The sequence below is a fragment of the Poecilia reticulata genome, chromosome 14 (assembly GCF_904066995.2).
Source record: "Poecilia reticulata chromosome 14, P_reticulata-male-v2, whole genome shotgun sequence".
NCBI lineage: Eukaryota > Metazoa > Chordata > Actinopteri > Cyprinodontiformes > Poeciliidae > Poecilia > Poecilia reticulata.
Genome location: NC_088843.1, coordinates 6,943,632 through 6,960,501, shown reverse-complemented (window position 1 = coordinate 6,960,501; position 16,870 = coordinate 6,943,632).

Genomic DNA, 16,870 nt, shown 5'->3' with positions numbered 1-16,870 from the left:
GTTAGACTCGCCAGCAGCAATTAGCAAATCCTGGTGGAACTGCACATCTGCTGAGCTCATTATAGGAGCTACTTCTTAGTAAAATGTAGGCAAAAACTTTGTTAAAAGGGTTGAAAAGAGGAGCGGTGTGATGAAAACATCGTTTCAGAAAGAGCAGGAGGTTTTAAAGAGACAGAAGTCCAATTTCAAAGCGATAAATTACAAAGTCAAATTTCTGTGATGTCATTTATACAGCATTTTCATGACAACTGAAGGTAAAATAGTGATTTAATCGTGGTACAAATGGCACTATGTGCCTGGAAAATACATAATACTACCCCTTTAAGAAAGGTTATGAAAGCATAAGTAGCTCTCAAGATGCAATTCCGTTTTTGTGGAACCCACTTTACAGCAATTCTGTTGTTGAAACAATATTGTTTTACTGTCGCAGTTTTTAGAACGTAACCTTAAATGACAGAAAAGGCTCACCAAGTCTTTGGAACAGAAACAACCTCCTTGGAAAACGTGGATTCTGATAAATCACGTTCTCCACAAATGTAACATTCCAAACAAGCACACTCTGTTATAAAGCCTGCTTTATTTCCAACAGGGCTGGAAAATCTGCAGCTGCGCTCCTTGGGAATCAAACTGCAAACCATCACTTCTGACTAGGAAATTAGTGTCCAGGTGCTCATTCATTTGGACTTTGATCAGCCTAATTTAATTAAATGATTGATCAGTAACTGCACATAAACACACAGCTATTAAAAAGATTAATGTTGGCTACATGCAGCTGCTAAGAAGTAAGGTAAACTTTTAAGGCGCCCCTCCAACTGATACAGCATTTGTGAATGTAGGTCAGAGAAGAGGGAGGGGAAATATAGACCAGATCTCTGAAAGTTACAACTTTTATTGCCTCTTTAAGCTTAGCTTGAGCCCCTGCAGGGATTTCCAACTTTTATTTGACAAAAAAAATCCTTCTTTCAGACATAAAAATTGTAATTATGGGATCAAACCCTTTCCATTTCCAGAGCAGAAATACCCCGAGTCAAGCATCAAGTGTATTATTTTTTTTATTGTTGTTTTTACCAGCTAAGCCACATTCTCACATGAAACTCATTTACAAAGAAGATATGAACACTCTGTGTTCACATTTGGTTTTTCATGTTCACAAATTTACAGACTTAAAGCTGGAGGCATCGGATTCATTGCTGGTGAGCATCGAAATATAACTGTGTGGCTAAAGGTTTAAATTCTGACAGAAATTATGCAGCTTCATTGTTGTTGCATATTTTTGGTTCAATGTTCCCATGGAAGATTAAGATTCAATGAGAGATTTATACCTTTCAAAGGTTTTAAATGAGCAATACATCAAGTTTAAGTGCAAATATTTGCAGAGCAGACAATTGTTTTAAGACTCATATCATTTGCGCTGGTATACCTGACATCAACTTTTGACTAATGGTGATCTATTCTTGCTCTATCAGTACTTGGAGGTGCTTGTTTGTTTGTCTACTTGCTTTTTAAAGATGACAGCAGGTTCTTGTTAAGATAGAAAGTTTTCTGGTTGTGGACCTGAGATTTTAGCAGTTTGATCCTTCACTGCTTTATCAGCTTGGCCTTGTGACAAGGTGCTTCGTCATGCCGGAAGAAGTGTTACTCGTCACCAAACGGCTCCTTCATATGGAGAAAAAGTTTCTTATGGCACCATTATCAGTCTGGCTTTTTAATTGGATGTGGGTCATTTCTGCACATGGATGATTACAGGATGCTTCACCCTCACTTTTTCTTCTTTGGACAGTTAGTTCCTTTTCCAGACGCCAGAAACACTCTGGTGGTAGTTGAATCAGAAAGGAAATACTTTTGTCCCACCCTATGCAATGGAATCCTGCTGCTCTGTAAAATTTTCATTTTTTGGGGGGGTTTTGGGTTTTGTTTTTTTTTTCTTGAAAATTAGTGGTTTCTTTGTTGCTATTATTGAGTCAAAGTTAAAAGTCTGCATCTTGACATGTGGACGGAAACATCCCCCCCTTGCTGCCATAGATGAGCAAACATAGTGCTTACCTAATAAAGGGTTGCCACCAGTGCTCAAAGATTTGCAATATGCTGTTGATTTAACCACAAAACAAATACATGTAGTGATTAGTGAGCTTTTAAATGAAAGTAAAAGTGGTTTGTTTAGGTTGTAATGGTTGCTGGCCCTAGCGAGCTCAACGGTGTTCAGGACACAGCCCTTCACTTATTGAACTTTCCTGAACAAGCCCAAGCTTTCCTCATCACAGCTGAACACATCTCCTCTTGAAGATCTGATAACTGGTTGATTTGTGTGCAATCTGACAAGCAACTATACTCTTGCCTTTAAAGCTGTTTCAAAGTGATGCAAACACAACAGCATGCATTTATTTGGCGGTAACCATTCTAGAAAAGAGAAGTAAGAATTTCAGCAGCACTCAGTTTTAAAGCAGCCCTTCTGCACATGGGATTCAGGCAAAAAGAAATCATGCATTTCGCCTTAGTGCAATAATCCATCTTTTTGCGATGGAAGTGGCTTTCATAAACTTTGCATTTCATTTCACTCTTCATAGTAAAATTGAAACAATGCAGATTACCACCATTAGAAAATTTTGAAAAGATATCCATCTGTCTAGAATATTTTTGCCATACCTAAAAGAGGCTCATAAAGAGAGTATTGTTCGTGGGTAAGATGGCTATCTTCACTGTAATTTTGTTTTATTCCACCACACTTACTTTGACTCAGTCGTGTAGTATTCCAATTCAAGGTTAGATATAAATTATTCAATAATAAATGGAGGAGGTAAAACTGACAAAGAAAGCACCATGAAAAAAACTTGGCAAAGTTGTTTTTCGCTCGGAGGTCAGACAACTCACCTCCCACTGAATCTGCTTCTCCAGCAGTCCACACAGGAGGAGATTGCAAACATCCCCACAGCCTATGACATTTAAGGCCTCAACAGGAGTTTTTATGGTGTGGAGATCCAGTTTCATGCTATTTATCAGTTGCTCTGATAGCGTTGGAATGTGTCTTGCTGTACTCGGAATGTCAAGTGTATGTCCAAACATTTGGGAGTAATTTTTATAGACACATTTCGAGCCCTATTGTTTTATAGCTTGCTCACACATTAATAATGTCCCAGGGTTGAATGTGCACCTATTTTTTTGTTGTTTGTTTTAATAAGTAACATTGTTCTTTAGACACTTACTTCAGTGATTTGTCTTTATTATATTATCCCTGTGTAGCAATTTAGACTAACTTCCTTCTTCTTTTTGTGCTGTACAAAGTAAGGACGAAATACCTTCCCTGTAGCTATTTGACGTTTTGCCCATGGTTGGCAATTTTTAGTGGGTTTCTACATTTTGTTATTTTTTTCTTGTGGCGTCAAACAGAGGAAAATGGCAGGAGAGAGAAGCGAGTTGAGTCAGTGTGAGCCTGGTTCTCATTTGTGCTGACCTTGTGTTACGGGACTTGCTTGGTGGTGTCATTCTCACTTCATGCAGCGGGAGAGGAGGGAGCAACAAAAACACGCTGCAGTACTTGCTGGATATAAAAATGGAATCACATCATGTTCCACAGAGTCAAAATATAAAGTCAGCGTTTGACCTCTGCTGTTCTGCTAATTAGTTGGACATTTAGATAACTGATGCAAAGTATTCCAGCAATTTTAGCTCTCCATAAAGTAATTTGTTATAAAAATAAGCCTGTTCTCTAGATTGCCGTGCAGAGAAATTGTTCACAAGCAGATTGTATGAAAAATGAAATTTCCCTCTGAAAATTTTCCCAAGACTTCAACATGTTTCTTGTAAGAACACGCAGGTGTCAGACATTGAAGATTAAGAATAGAAATTTGTGTTTGCGGTCGGTTTGAAAATTTTGAAAAAATTTTGGTCGTTTGGTCGAAGGTAAACTTTACACCTTAAATGCACAACAATGCCAGTTTAGACTTTGAGCAACTTGGTAAAACTGTATTGTGTAACATTAAATCATGCTTGGCTGCAACTGTATCGATGACAGCTCTTCTTCTATTCAGTGTTTGTTAGCTTCTGTTAGCTTCCTGGCGCAGCTTCGTTCTCCTGCTACTGGTAGCTAAAATCACGACACCCTCACTTTGTATCCCTCTGAAGAATGAACCCATTTAAATAAAGAAATAAAAAAATCCCTCCATGGGTGATACCACAATAGACAGCGTTCATTTTATAGCGTTAACATCGGTGCTGTAAGTGGTCCGGTATGAAACGGGGGTGATAGAACAACGGTACCACAGCACTTTTAAATTTCAATAATCAGAATGCAGAAATTGTTTTAAAAGGTTTATGTCAGTCTGCCTTTTCCCCATCGATGCGCTTCCTGACCGCTCTGCACCTTAGGGGGTCAAAAAAAAAAGACACATTGCGCAAAACTCTGAAACAGGAGAAGCGGGACATAAAACGGAGCGACGAACTAGATGTGAATTATGGCATAAAAACAGAGAATCCGACACTGAACAGTGAAAAATCAACACATGATGTACATGATGTGAAACACATCATGTGTTGATTAGGTGGCGCAGCAGATGATGAGATTACTGATGGTGAGCGTCAATAAATGATCAAATAAATCTAGCAACAGGAAAGAAACTAAAGTGGACATAGCAATAAACAAGAGAGGATAATACTAATCAAAGGAAACTAAATGGAAATGAATGAAGTAAATACAGAGGAATAAACTGGTATGGAAAGACCTTTTGAGCAATAATTAATACAGAGAACTGTATGGCAAGAATAAACAGACACTATTTCCAGATAAAAGGTAAAATAATATTGTTGAAGTGCCATGGGTTTGTTGAGACCATATCTAATACTGAGAATAAATATATCTTACAGATCATAACAGTAAATAACGTATCACTTATTTATGTTTTTAATTAGATTTGATATATTTATTTCTTCAATATTATTTTTCATGTCAATATTAATGTTAATGAGGCTGACGAGTCCATGACACTTTCAATTTGACTCATTAGGATTTGATTAAGAACCAGATTTGTTTTTGTAATTTCTGTCCAGTAAAACTATTAATCTATAAATCAATAGACAGGTCTATATAAAGATATAATCCATGTTTCTGTCTCATATTTGTATGGCATTAAAAGGACCTGAAACTTTTGTTTTTCCACTGAAAGCTCTGGTTTGAACAACAAATGCCATGTGGGTGAAGTTTTATCGATGATACTCTGATGTCCCATTCTCCTGAAGGCAGCACAGAGCTGCACCACCAGAAACTGACAAACACTGAAGAGAAGAAGAGTTATGATTAATGTAGTTACAGTTCTATCCATGTTTTAATGTTGCAGAGCTCAGTCGTTTTGCAAATAGTTCAAAGTTTAAACTGGCATGTTGTTCATCTTTTATCTGGTCATTTTGTGGAATATTTAACAACTAGAAAATGGCACAAAATAAGAATATTTTTTCCACTCTGATTGGCTGCTGTTAGGCCTACCGATTTTAACTTGAATGTTCATTGCATTTTTTGTAGACGCCTGTGAAAATAATTTCTATTCCCATGACTTTTTTGTTCTCTGGGAAATTATTTTTGATGATAAATACAGAAACAAGCATAAAAATCAAAACATCTACAATAGTGATAGTAATATTAATGATAAAATAATGGTCAGTGCAAAGTAGCCTACAAATTCTTTGGTGGGAGGCGGTGAGGGACCTGGATAAAGGCTAGGGGGGCGCTGGCCCAAAAAAGGTTGAGAAACACTGTCCTAATCATTTTAAAAAATCTTGTAAAATTCATTGAAGTTTGCAGTGGTGACGTGAGCTAAATGGTAAATAGTAAAAGGGGTAAGAATACTTTTGGAAGGCGCAATATTCTCGTAGGTAAGATTGTAGTGAAGAAACACTTTTTAGCCTCTCTGGCTTACTGAAAATCAGATTATCAGTACTTACTCTGTGGATTAAGAATAGGGTTCAGGTTTGCTTATTTTGATGGTTGAAGTGTTTCACTGGAAAAAGATCACTAGTCAAGGTCAGTAATTCCATCACTACTTTAGCAGAAACAAAAACAAATTTGTCTTGTGACAGTACAAAGTGATATTACCGTGTAAGAGTGATGAAGCCCACTAACCCATTTATTCATGATCTCATGGTCCGAGCCTGAATGGGCCATTCAGCTCTGCGCAGGGTTATGATGTCGCCAGAAAGCACATTATAGGGTGGGGCCGATTTCTGGTTAGTAATCATTTATTTGCATGACTTATGCACAACGGTTGCTGAGAATGGTTTCAAAGCTCATGTGGATGATACCCAGTGGAAAAGCAGGAAAAAAGGGGAGGGGAGCTAAGTGAACGATTGCCAGGATTATTCAATCTTCCCCACTCTGCAGAAGCTCTAATGCACTCCATGTCTCTGTCTTCAGGATCTCTTCACTCAGTTCAGTCTCCTCTATTTCTCTCTCCCTTGCTGCTGCATATTTCTGCAGTAAGTAACTGCAGCAGGAGAGCTGGTACTGATACAAATGCCTCTCAGCCTGTTAGGACTGTCATAATGTCATCTGCAACTCACTCTGTAAACTTCAGCCTCCTCACTTCCTCCACCTCTTCTCCTTCATCTGTTTTTTGTGTGTTACTTCGATTTTCATGCCTCACAATTTCTTCTTCTATTTCTCCCCTATAATACTGTCACAGTCCTCTCTCCGTCTCCTTCTCCCTGCCAGCTTTGATTATCCTGTGCCCTTTGTCATGCTAGATGTAAGCCAAAAAGCCTGACAGAGATATAGAACTTAAGAAAACACTCCTGACCCTCATTCAGTAAGGTTAATCCAGCACTGTGAGCAGTGGGGGGAGGGGGGGGCAGGGGGGGACTGTTTGACAACAAAGCTCCACATTGTTTTGGTGCTGCAAATGAGAAAACAAGATTGAGGAAACTCTTTTTTAAATCGGAAAAACTGAGAAGATGGTGGAAGCAAGGCATGCTCCACATTACAAACAAATTTGGCTTTATGATAAATTGTTTGATAGCCTGAGAGTCAGGCCTTTTCATGGATGGAAGAACTCCATTAAGCAGCACAGAACATTTTTAACACATAACTCTTAACACCACAGCTGCCCATTTATGTATTCCATGCTATAGATATTACACATATACCTGATATTTTCCAACTGTGCATGGAGCAGATTCCAAAGTTCTGTTTGCAGCTGTGGGTTATAGACCTCTCAAAGTCAGGGAAAAATGAGGCATTATCCTCTGCAGATAATGCCTCTGCAGAGGATACAGCTGGTTATTGTTTAGTACAAAACAATAACCAGCAGCTTTACTTGTGGGGTTAAAAACAGCATTCCTTTCAAATTATTTGTCTGATACTCCAAACCTCATGCATGCAAAACTTTGGAATGGATTTAATTAAAGCAGAGCAAACTGTAAGTACGTCTCCATCATATATTTTTTAACATACCCTCTATTGTGTTTTGAACCCAGTGAAAACAGATGGAGCAGGTCGCTCATCTCATTGGTAAAGCTCCATTTTAACTGATTTAACATTTTATCCTGATGTGTTATCATATCCTATGTTCAATAAGACTCCACCTTTAAGCCATAAAGAATAAATTACAAAGCTCCCAAGTCGCAAACTGTTTGCCTCATTTAGTGACATAACAATGAGAAACTTCAGTTTAAGTTTATTTTAGAAGGATTTTATGTGATTGGTCACATGAGAGCAAACTTTAACTTTTTGGCCCACATATAAAATGCTAAATGTGAAAGAAAACTTGGTTTTCTTTCACATTTAGTGATGTACGCCTATGGGTCTATATAGAAGTGAATAATAATAGGGATTTTGTTGTCTCATAGTTGAAGTCATCTTTGATGTACCGTATTTTCTGCACTATAAGGCGCACCTAAAAACCTTCAATTTCCTCAAAAGCCGACAGTGTGCCTTATAACCCGGTGCGCCTTATATGTGGACTAATATCGAGCCACAACAGGTCGAAGAAGGTAGAAGAAGTGCATGGTGCATGCTGGGATAGTTGTCAGAACGCTGGTTTGTTAATAAAGTTTGACTGACCTACCTACCGACTGTCTAGATCGTCAGCAGATCATTTAGCACCACGTTCTCCACGAGCATGCTGTGCGCGAACAGAGAAGGGTGACCATTGTTCGGCCACGCCCCGACCCAGTCGAGGAAGGCTCTCCTCGCCAACCGGAGTCGGACTGCTTTGTTGACATTCCATACTGCATACTGCAGCTCCATCTAGTGGATGCATAACGTAACTCCACCCTCTACTGTAGCGTCTATTCTATGCGCCTTATAATGCGTTGCTCCTAATACTGTATATGAAAAAAGTTTAAAATAGGCCATTCATTGAAGGTGCGCCTCATAATCCGGTGTGCCTTATAGTGCAGAAAATACGGTACTTATGTCATGAATATTGCTCTCTATATATTGAAAAATGAGGGGTGGAATATTACAGTTTTTATATTAAAAAATTAACTTGGCCTCTGAAAATGGCATTTCAATGTTCTCTGAGCACTACCAAGTAGTCATATCCACATTATTCTAACGTTAAATTTTACCATCAGTTTTTCACTTTGTTTCAAGCATCCAGCAACCAGAGGTGAGTGAACTGTCTAAGTAGCAATAACCATGGTTTCGCTGATTTAGAAGCAGCTATGCATACCTGAAATGTGAGTGCTGTACTGCTAATTCAGTGGAGTTTTTTCTTAATTTTCAAAATAAGTTGAATAATCTATTTCTGTCCAGATAGTGGTTGTGGTGGTTCTGACAGTTATGGCGGATTTTTATGCAATATAAAAATCTGCCATAAAAAGAATGGCAATGATTTCACTAACTTTAATGTATTGTGGTTCTGGGACTCTGAATCAGTATGCCTAATCTTAAAAGAATCTGAATGCTACCTGGAAACCTTGATAGAGACATCCCCACTTAATGGTGCTTATTGATTAATTTGTTCCTGCTTCCTAATCAAGATGAGGTCTTGGAGCTGACACTGATTTTGTAAAGTGTACAAAATGTTTCCTATGTGTCCAACATGGAAGTCAGCTGCAGACCAGGGTATTTGCCAACAATCCTTATCCTTTCTTTGAGACTAAAATAGCTGTTGAGCATTGTTACATAATCATGTTGACATTAACTTCTTAATTAGCCTTCTCAACTCACTTAAGTTATGGAGATTTTAGAAAAACGAAACAAAGCAGTTAAAGCGCTGACAGTTAAATACGTGTGCCGCTCTCTTTCTAAACATGGTAATGTTTTCAATACTTTCATAGTAAAGTGAATAATTTAGAGGAAGCTGTTTCCAGATTTTCTCATTGTTTCTGTTACTTCTCACATGTCACAGCAAACTCGTAGAAAAAAAAAGAGTCGTTCCATCTTCTTATGAGTCAGTGTACCCAAAATGGAGCTGCAAAGCAGGGAATGAGGGAGTATTTATGAGAAGAAGAGACGATAATCAGGCCTATCTTTCAGCTAAAAGGACTGACTTGCTTAACAACTCTAGGCACAACCTAATCCAAACAGAATGCCATGATTAAGCTGAAAGGGGGAAAGTATTACAGCAGAAAGAATTATATCCATATTTGCACACAAAGTGTCAGCAAGTCCAATGTTATGTTTCATAAGGAGAAAACCGAGTTATGTGGGGCTCAGCGCAGAGAGGGTTTGAGTCTGAATGATGTTACTGTCACAATGGAAATACGTTGCTTTGTAGTTTTGATTTGTGAAAAGTAATGTTTTACAGTTTTAAGTTTTATGGACTAAGAAAAAAACTGGGAAAGCGTAAATTTGAATTTCAGTGTCCTACTTTCTTTGTGTTGCAGAACTATACTTTAGCTTTTCCACTTCACATTTTTATCATATTTTATGAACTTGAATGAATTCCATTTACACTTTATCAGCAAAAAGTAGTGAATATTTATAAAGTAGATAGGTTTGTAAAACGTTTTCTTAGAAAAAAATTTGAAAAGGGTGGCTTGCGTCTATAGCCCTTTAATTTGACACACCTCAACCAATTGCCTTCAGAAGACACTTCATTACTTGAGTCTACCTGTTGTCATGACATAGTAGAGTTTTTGCTTCATTTTCACCTTTGTAGTGTTTACTCTGCTCCGTGGAAGTGGCCATCGATGCTTACTGGCTGCCAGTTGGTAGATGTAGCAAAGTTACACTCTTGGCTTATGTAATGGTTCTCAAGAGGTGCAAATAGCTTTTCACAACACTTTACATTTGTAAGTGTTATTGTGTGATTTTTGTTTGGAAATGTGTGATTCGTTTTTCTTTCTGTTTACAATTTGGCATTTTGTGTTGGTCTCTCACCAAAAATGGCAACAAAATACATAGAAGTTTGTGGTTGTAACTTGACAAAATGTGAAAAATGGGTGTGAATCTGCTGGGAGAGCAGTGCATGTTGATTACTTCTGCCCATTTAGAGTACAAAAGTGATATATTACTTTCAGCAGCAAAGCTAAAATAACTGTATACGAGAGGCTGAATGAAGTTCTTCAAGGCGCATCCTTCATTTGTTTGGCAGAGGACTGCTGTTGCAGCATAACAGATAATGGAAGTTCTGCTCTTTTGCTGGTGCTGCAGTTTTATGGTTTGCTTATGTGTTGGCACTAGCAGTGGAATTGCTGACAAACTCAGTCATGAATTAGTTTCATTTTCAGCAAATTTCATAGGTGGGGTTGCAGATACACACAAACGGATCAAACAAATATTTATTTTCTTTGTACCACTGGCATTTTGTTAGACTTAGTGGGGATAACTAGAAATGCTTTTAACTCTGAGACATCGAAAGTATGTGATCCGCAATGTTAAATATGTAAATAATTCCTGTAAATGGCATCTAAATGGTTTTTTTTTAAAGAATGAATCACTACAGCCGCCAGTAGTATTAGTAGCTGAGTCGGGGTACTGTGGCTCATGTGTTTGATTACAACCCAATGCATCAGAGCTCCACAGGTCTCCTAGTGTGTCTCAGAGAAGGGGAGAAAAAAACAGTAACAAGAATCGGTTTTGGCTGGCATTACTAATGCAGCCACATTTCTCCTCCTTTCCACAAAACTGGAGTCATGTGAAATCATATAAATTTACAAGGTTTGGGTTTTGCTACTTCCAAAAAATGTAGCTTTCCAACCAAGAAAAATTTGGAATGATTTATATCAGCGTTAAATTTGATTAAATCTTATTCCACACCCGTATCCATGTTTGAAAAGTCAAGGGCCTCAAATGAATTGTCTCAATCAAAGTGGGTGGTGTAACTGCAGATAAAGTGAGTCACATCCAAATGAAAGCGTTTTCCTGTAATTAATGTTTGGAATCTGAAGGAAGGGGTCTGGTCATTTAACTGATGAAAGCTGCTAACTGCGTAATGTGGATGTCACACATGTTGAACCACGAATGATGAAGATTTATGAAGTCTTAACGCGCACATCCTCAAAGAGTTTCCCAACTCTCACATTTTCTGTCATGTCAATGGAGTTGACTCCTTCCTTAACCTTTGCGTAAGAGTTCACAGCCATCATTGCCCCCTCCTCAACCATATTGTCTCCCCCTTCAGCTCCCAATGTGCTGCAAGAAAATACATTTCTTTTTCTTCGGCTAGACTAGATTAAGTTACTGTTAGTCTGCTTGGTTTGCTAATTCTTTCTTATTTCCTTCTGACTTGGTGCAGTAAAAAAAACCATGACAGTTTATTTCTCGGCTTGAAGTCAATTTACCATATAGTTTGGTTTTGATCAATGCTTTCTATTTGCATGTTTTTTCTTGTAAGTGTAAATGATCGCTGCACAGTAAGTCTCTTCAAACTGGAAGTCTGTGGAGATTTAGGTTTGGCTAAAGAGACATCAGCACTAAGACATAAATTTGATTTAATACAAGTGGGATTACACATAGAACTCAAATTTCAATGGATAGATTTTGCATTTGATTGAGCCATTTTTAGGACATGCTGACTTGAATAAAATTGGAAGAGTGAGAATTCCTGTGTGACATATCCTTTTCCTCTAGGACTCCACCCTGATATTTGTTTAAATAAATCTCCACCATATGGATTTTAGGCTTCCTGCAATGAGAAATTATTTTTCTGCAGTCTAAAATTTGCTCAGTGATTTTATATGCCTGGAAAAGAATCAATACATTATCCCTCAAAAGTGTACACACCCATGTTAAACTGACATGTTTTTTGTGTGTTTTTTTGGATAAATACTTTCAAAGTTCTTTCCACATATAATATGATTCTATCCAGTATGATTCAAATGAAAAACAAAAAATAATGAATAGTGGAAAGAGCATAAAAAATGAAATGGCTGCATAATGTGTACACCCTTAAAACTGATGCTTTGTTGAATCACCTTTTTAATCAATTTTAAATCAATTAAAGGTTCCATCTTTTGAATGTATCAGTCAGGATATGCATACATAGCAATCCACACCATCTTGTCTACACCATGACTCAGTGAATGCAGTCTGCAGTAACAGGAGAATATATGGAACAACTGATCCTTGCATAACCTGGAGGGTTTTTCTTTTTCTTCTCAAAACCAATCAACAAACAAACTTCAAATTTTAGGCCATATTTTCAAATGGTGTATTTGGCACCAAATCAACACTACGCTAAAAGAACACCATACTCAGCGGAATGTAGTGATGGCAGCATTATGTTTTGGAGTTACTGTTCATTAAATGGAAGTTGAGGTTTAAAAATATGGGAGATTAAAAAGTATATAGTCTCAAATACTAATCGACTTTGGCCCAAAACCTTCAGCAGTCTGCTAGAAAGCTAAAGAGAAAGGGAGTACAGGTATCTGGTAGCTGGTACCTTGCAAGTTTTAGATGTTTTTCTGTATTTTGTCAGCATTTAAGACTGTTGTATGACTATTTCAGCAGCTAAAAAAAGAAACATTTACTATTATCACATATTTGAATATGATAACCTGACATGATCGCCGTTGGTATTTTGGACCCACAAAGTGCTGAAATTGCGTCCACAGTCATTCACACTTCTCTTACCCTCTGCTGAGTGTCCTGTCCAGGTTGGAAAGAATAAGGTTTGTGCTTCTTCAATGCTCAAATAAACTAAATCCCAGATAGAGTGGCATGTTACTCAGAGGAGCAGTTAGATCATTCATGGTGGAGGGAGAAGCACATAAGAGCCAAATGAACCCTGGAGACATTGTGCTGAAATCAGATGGATGATGAGAGAGAACAAAATTTTGCTACCAGAGCCTGTCAGATTAAACACTTAAAGCTTAGTGTGAATTTTTGTAACACATCTGCAACAGGTTTAAATATTTGAATGATTCTTGAGAGGTAAATGCTGTTGAAATTTTTCTTACACCACTTGAGTGCCTCAGGTCTGAGAGTGAACCCCTGAGTTTGGTGGATACACAAAGAATAATTATTTGATTCTTGAACATAAACATATAAATTATTATTTTTATGAAGATAGTCCTTCATATGTCTTTGAATGAATGAACTGCTCCAAATTCTTAAGGCATGGGCTCTTTTTTTTTAAGATGAGTGATCAGCGTCTATAAAATTCAGGTTATACCTCTCCTCTCCATTTCTTCTGTTTCTCTCTTGTTTGTTGAAGCAGAGTCTTCAAAAGCACATTTTGAGATTTATGAATCACTTATTCTATTTAGGGAACCTTTCCAAACTTTTTTGGCCTTAGAACCAGAATCAGACATAAGCACAAAGACTGCAATGTATAAAAATGCCAGAGTTGGAATTGATTCCAGGTCACTGATTACAGTCACTAAAACACAGCTGTTGATTTTTGAAACCTTGACTTAAACTCTGTGATAACAAATAAATGGAGTTGTAGTTTCCAAAAATACTCCCTAATCTTGTGATCCTGAAGTTACGCATCTTGTGATCTTACGAGTTGAATGCATGTCAGAGATAAATCTTGATGTTTCACAAAATGCTCCCAAAAAAATATGTTTAGTTTCTTCCCCATATGTGGCAAGGTAAGAAACAGGGTGAGAGTAGCTTGACACAAACACACACTAGTTTAAGTTTTGCCCTGATATTGTTGATTCCCACTTCATATTACATGCATGTTAGATCCCTTTGGTAGATGAAGTTCATATTATTAATCACAGGCTAAAAATAAAACAGGCACATCTCTGTGATAGAGAATGTGACCAAACAATCTCTCTCCAGAGAATCTTGAAATGGTGAGAGCTGCTTAATCATGACCCTCTCTGTATGTGTGTGTGTGTGTATGCGTGTGCGGGTGTGTGTGTGTTGGGGGGCGGGGGGGGTGCGTGTGTGTGTGACTGAGTGCAGCTGCCTATATGAACAGAGAGAGTTTTCTGGCCTTCATTTCTCCATCTATATGTCATCACCTTTAGGGAGGAAAAATGTCCCCTCACAATGATGCTGTTTTCTAAAAGTCTCTATTTAGAAGGATTCTAAGTTTCATGATCTAAGAGTAATTTAGATGTACAGTAATTTGAGGAATTCATAACAGACGCCCATCTTTTTTTACAACATAGTAGGGGCTTTTGTCTGATCAGTCATCCATAAACAACATTTACTTTACTTATAGTTGGCCTCTTTAAACTTCACAATCCTTACATTGGGAGCTCTGGTTCTCGCTAATATAGATCAATGACTTGTTAGTGAACTGGTTGACCTAGACTTATCTTTATAGATTACTAACATGAGGAATCTGATCTTTTCAGGTTTCTTCTACAAGACTTCATTTTGAAGTGATTGTGAGTTTGGTATTTCTGATGCTACAGGAATTGTTCAGAACACATCCCCACATTTACTCCTTGTTTACTCTGACATAAACCATGAACTGCAGGACCTTCATTTGGACAGCTGTTTGTAATTCTTTGACCAATAAATTCCATTAGGTACAATTGGACACAAGTTATGCTACAGAAACCTTTTAATGACAACTGATAGACATGGAATACCTCTCATAATGATCGGGATACAAAGTCAAAGAAAATCAAAACTCTTGAGTGAATGTAATTGAAAGTGGACATTTCTTGTCTTTCACCTAAATCAAACTCTGTGCAAATCACCGAACAAAAAAGGCAAGGACGTTGTTTGTCCATGAAGAAATTATTCCAATTGTTGGTTTTTTGACCGCTTTTCTTTCTCTTTGCCATGGCACAGACGGAAGAATTACAAACATTATTCTAACAGGAACAAAATAAAATGCCACTAGAGTGTAAGCTCTCGCTGCACCTTATTGTGTGACATGTCAACAACATAGTCAGCTGACCTGAACTGGACCACATTCTGCATTGTTTAGACGGACTGATCGCCAGGACATCTCATTGTTTTTGCTTTTGTGGTTTGTCTCAACTTGCCATGTGTCATTGCGGAGACTCTCTCAGCTGACAACTTTCAACTAGTTCAGGCTTTGCTAAGCATTATTCCCAGCGCATGCCTTTGTAGATGTTTGGATGTGCACCCTGACAATCCTGTAAGCACAGGAAGGATTTGCATATGTGGGCTTCAGACTCTCTTGTTGAAGAAAACTGGAATGAAGTCAGAAACAGCACGCAGAGAAAACACAAGCACAAGACTTCAAGTGGAAACTATTCAAGACTGAAGTCCCATCTGCTTTCACTTTAGGGTCTGAGTCTAACCTAAATAAAGATCCTTCCAGAGCACTTTTATTGCACTTCACCTTCTGTCCATTCTTCTTTTTTTTTGTTCCTCTCTTTTCTCTAAAGCTGAGATTTTGATCTTATTCTATATTGTTGATTTGTATAACCTCCACTAACAGAACATTAGCTTCATTGCACAAAATTTGTTTGGATGAACTTAACAGAAGTCTGTTGTGGAAGTCTGGTGAGTATTGAACAATTTATCACCGTGTTCCACAGATATAGACCTTTTAATTCAAGCTGTTTTTAACTGATAAAGTTGTTAAAATAGAAGGTCAGTCCAGCAAGATTTGCAACTCTATATTTTTACAAACTGACGATGATACGGCATCTATCTACTATGGGTATGAAAACTAGTGGGAATAATATCTTATTAATTACAGAGAGTTTACTCCTAACAGAGGTTCAGTGTTCACAGAATCACTTATTTGCAGATTTTGATGTGGAATGTGACTCCAATGTTTTTGTGGACAATTTGCCGATTTTTCTCAAAGAGCACACCTAAAATAAATCAAAGAAAATGCAGCCTATGTATGGAGAAATTTTTCTGCCAGAAAAAAAAGGGAGCTGAAATACCTAAACACAATACTACTTGATATGCCATTGGCTGACGCTTGAAAATTTGCAAATGGTGTCAATGCATGGGCACCATTTATTTTTGTTGCAGCTGATTGGCTGTTCCTAAAAGAGTGGATATATGGAACGCTGTAGATATTAGTTTCTATTGTAGTGCTCATACAGTTTCCACTGTGCTTATTAATGTGTATTATAATTTTAACCATTCATGGGCGGCTGTGCTCCCCAGCCCCTGTGAACACCATGATTCCTCTGGCAGTAACAACTTCCTGTCTGAGGAGTGTTATTGTTAGCGTGACCTCATACATCCTATAGCTGTTGTTTTTATTGAGTGCGAAAAGTTTTACTCAGTCACCAGTTAATTTCTCAGTCCAACGCTATTTGAGACGTGAAGCTATGTTTTAAGCCCTTAGATGTCCCAAATGCCCAAAAGATGCCACATAATGAAAATACAAACATTTTTTCAATCACTGTTATTCACACCATAATTAGGAGGGAAAACATACTATGAAACTGTACCAAAAGAAATATAAACCATTAGACATCGCAAAAAGCCAGTGAAATATGTACAATTTTTAGTTTTTTTGTTTTGTTTTTGTTTTTTTAGTTTTGCAACTTGTGTATCTGCGAGAATAAAGAAATATTTTCTGAGATTTATAGCTCT